The sequence below is a fragment of the Nematolebias whitei genome, chromosome 22, assembly GCF_014905685.2.
Source record: "Nematolebias whitei isolate Nwh7 chromosome 22, NemWhi1, whole genome shotgun sequence".
Taxonomy (NCBI): Eukaryota; Metazoa; Chordata; class Actinopteri; order Cyprinodontiformes; family Rivulidae; genus Nematolebias; species Nematolebias whitei.
Window position 1 is genome coordinate 15,600,201 of NC_056519.1, and position 4,371 is coordinate 15,604,571.

The following is a 4,371-nucleotide window of genomic DNA, read 5'->3' on the forward strand; positions in this document are numbered from 1 at the left end:
TTCTGTCTCTGGAAGAGTTCAGTTAAAACAATGTTGTTTCCGTAAAAACATCAAGTTTTTAGAAGTTCATTATATAAATATAAACACCCCCAGCTAAATTCTTCTGGAGCCGAGTCTGATTTTACAGCTAGAGTGGAAATAAAAATTAAAAAATGACCGATATCAACTTGGTGTCTTCCAACTGACATGGTCAGGGAAGAAATAAGAACAAATCAGCTAAAGCTGCAACATTCATTTGCTGCAGTAGCTAAAGGTCCAATCCATGCTGATAAAAAAATGAACTTCTAAAAACTTGATGGTTTTACGGAAACAACATTGTTTTAACTGAACTCTTCCAGAGACAGAACTTACACGACTTCCGCTGCAAACAAAGGGATGAAGTGGAGAAATGTGAGTAGGTGAGATCCTATGATGGGATGTGGGTGGTGGAGCCGCTGGTGGCAGCTGTGGCCTTGTCTGTATCAGCCTGAGTGAGTCTATGTCGTTCTCTTGGAAGGGGATCTTTACAGAGCTACTGACTGCCCATATTGCAGAATTACTGCTGTCGTGGACTGTCGGACACCTTTAAATCGATGGGAGACGCTCCATCCCCTTTCTGGTTGCAGAGCTTTATAACTGCAATCCTCCCTGTGGCTAAGATATATAAGATTATAAGATGTTGTATAATCTCATGGATATGACACTAGTGGAAATCCTTCTGCTGCATGATGTAAATTACTGCCGACGGCTCGAAATGCCTGCCAGGCAGAGCAGAGGGATTAAGTAACTCGAACGTCTTCTTATTTATTTATCTGAACAAATAAGTACGAAAATTAAACATAAGTTCGAGCGTATATTAAAAGATGGTTTCAGTTATTTTTTTTGTACGCGTCATTGGATCAGAATGAGCGATGGTGTTTTTTGCTTTGTGTGCTGTCTGCACCGTTAGCTAAATACTCCAAGAATCACTGAAGGGATTTTATTGAAACTATTAAGACAGTGCTTGTTCAGTTGAAGTCTACAGACTTGGCTTCAACTCAGTTTAAGATGGCCGTCACAGCCAGTTCACCTAAAAATACAAAAAAATGGCTATACCTCAGCGAATTTTACAAATACTGAGCCAGCTTTTGGTGTGGTAGTGGCTGAGCATCGTCGCCAACTCATGGTCTGAGTTCAAAACATCGTGCACGAGCTATGCTTAAAACCTTGGCATTAACTGTTAGAGTCAACTTGTCTGTTAGCAAAATATCTCATTAACCACTGGATGTATTTGAAAGAAACTTTTATATTGCTCTCATTAGATAGACTTTTTCCAACTGAGTAACTTTCGAAGTCAATTACATTCATGATGGCCACCACAGCTAATCAAACTTAGCCAACACACAAACTGCTATAGCTCAGTGAGATAAACAAATACTGAGCTAAAACTTGGTGCAATCACAGCACATACTCCAAGCACTTACAGATCATGCATAGTGTTGCAATATTGCATGAGACACAACAGTCTCTTCAGCTCAATGCTTTCACACATGTGCCCTCTAGTGACAAGGAGTAATAACAGCAGCAGGACATGATACATGATCTTAGTTGAACACTGTTGTATGAAAGATGCTGAGCGATATGCACGCCTTCAAGAAGTGAATCACTGGAATATTATCGTGTGTTTTTAATACCACCAGTATAAACACATAGTGACAAGAAGGAACACATGTAGACTCATATAGGCTACAAGGGGTCAAAGGTGAGGGTGCATCCTGCAGCTAGCACTCCATATATTCCTGTCAGGAGGTGAATATCCATCCCATAAATGAGCTCGTAAGCGAGTGACAGGAGGTCTTGGGGTATCAAGTTGGAAAGCAAGCACATCCATCCGAGTCCTGCAAGATCAGACCTTTCCCCTCAGCTGGGAGGAAACTTGGCTTTTGGAAACAAAAGCCAGAAAAGGTCCATCACAAGATGTCCGATCACATTTAGCACTCCGAGCCCTTTGAGATCTCTGGATTCAGCCTTGCAGCCGAATGCATCTCGCCTCGGCTGATTTGACACATTAGCAGAGATAAACCGGGCCCGAAGTGAACCTTAATGACCCACAGAGACAGTGGCATGAGCTCCTCCTGGTCCTGCCACTGTCTTGTAGCACTTAAAAGGAATTCAAGTTTGATCAGGCTGTAGGGTGCCGTTTGTAAAGTTGCACAGTCAAAAATTTACATCAGTATTTTGGTTTATTTAGTTTTGAATACGAAAAAAGTTTTTTTTTTTCAAAGTCATATTTTCACCATATTATTCATACATTTATAAATGTCATAGTTCCCAACTAAATATTTAATTTACAAGATAAATATTTAGTTTACAAACTAAATACTTAACTTGCAAGTTAAATATTTAGTTAGTAAACTAAATATTTAGGTGTACATTAAATATTTAATTTATACCTAAATATTTTGTTAGTAAACTAAATATTTTAGTATAAACTAAATATTTAATTTACACCTAAATATTTAGTTTACTAACTAAATATTTAATTTCTAAGCTAAACGTTTAATTCCTAAATATTTAATTTGCTAACTAAATATTTAGCTTGGACCTAAATATATATTTTACAAAATAAGCATTTAATTTCCAAAGTAAATATTTAATTTGCTAACTAAATATTTACCTCGGACCTAAATATGTAACTCTCTAGTTAAATATTTAACTTGGTAGCTTGGTAGCTAAATATTTAACTTGCTAGTTAAATATTTAGGTCCGAGCTAAATATTTAGTTAGCAAATTAAATTTTTTGTTTAGGAATTAAATGTTTAGCTTAGAAATTAAATATGTAGTTAGTAAACTAATTATTTAAGCGTAAATTATATATTTAATTTACACCTAAATATTTAGTTTATTAACTAAATAGTTAACTTGCAAGTTAAGTATTTAGTTTATAACCTAAATATTTATGTTGTAAATTAAATATTTAGTTGGGAACTATGACATCTATAAATGTATGAATAACATGGTGAAAATATGACTTTGAAAAAAAAAACTATATATATTTTTTTATTATTAATAGCTAAATAAACCAAAAATATTGATGTTAATTTTTGACTGTGCAACTTTACAAATGGCATCCCATATCAGGCTGATCTAATGGGATTCATTTGTATAAATGCTGAAAGGGGGAGCAGAGGAATCCTATTACCGTCTTGCTTCAGCTCTTTGAGATTACAAGAAATAATGAAAACATACAAATAATAATAATATAATATGAATAGGAGCAGAAAACGATTGGAAGCAATTCCCTGACACGAATAACATTTCCTAACTCTATGACTTTTTTTTTTAAAGCAGCAACAAAAAATGAAGATTTGGGTCATGACAAACCACAGATTCATCCGGCTAAAACAAAATTGTCATCTCTCTGCTTTGCTGAGCTGGAGTTAAGAAGGAAGCCAGGAGGGGAAATGGGTTAGCGGGAAGATGGAGAGAGCAGCTGTGTTGTGGTGCACTGCTCCATCCCTGATAGGCCGGGCTTATTGGATTGATGTCACTCCTGAAAATTTCAGTGGGTTGGGTTATTGTGCGCAGCTGTTTGTGTTTGTTAGAGACTGAAGACGTGTGAGTATGATGTATCACGTGTGTGTGTGTATCTACAAGGCTTGGCGACCTTCCACAGACTCAAGGAGGCTTCTAAGCCGCCGGCTTTCCAGCAGCCCCTCCAAAAAAGATCAAATTTACCACCAATTCAGTACACATTAGCGTTAGTGAAAATGTCAGGGTTTTTTGTGAATGTGTACTTTTTATGTGTGAGCTATATACAAGTGTCTTTTTTCAGGCCCCCCTCCCACATGCCTTCCAATGCATGCTGAAAATAGCTCACAAGGAAAAAGACTGAAACTCGGAGTCCGATTTTTTTTCCAGTCTCCGTCAGGGCTGGCAGTGTCTGCACGAGGCTGCTGTTAAAGGGACCGATGTGATTTTTGATGTGATGTGTCGTCTAATAGTTACCAGTAGTTGTTGCCTGGCCTTACAGGCCGTCGTGCCTGTTTCAGTCATAAAACAAAGACAAGAAAAGGCCGTGATTACAAGTGGCATTAGCTTTGATAAAGTTTGGTTCAGGGGTCTGCTGCAACATTTACGATCAAAAGAGCCATTTCTGCCCCTTCGGTCACTAAATTAAATGTGTCCAGAGCAGCAACACCTGCTGCAATTGTCATTATCAACTGGTGGCCCATGGGCCACTTTATGTTTGTTGGAGGGGGCTTTTCTGGCCAGTAGGTGTGAAATTATAAAACTAAAAACATCTAATGGTTGTTAATGTTGTTATTGATATGTTTACGTTTTGAGACAAAAGAAAAAACTGGATTCCATCCATCCATCCATCCATCCAACCATCCAATCATCCATCCATAT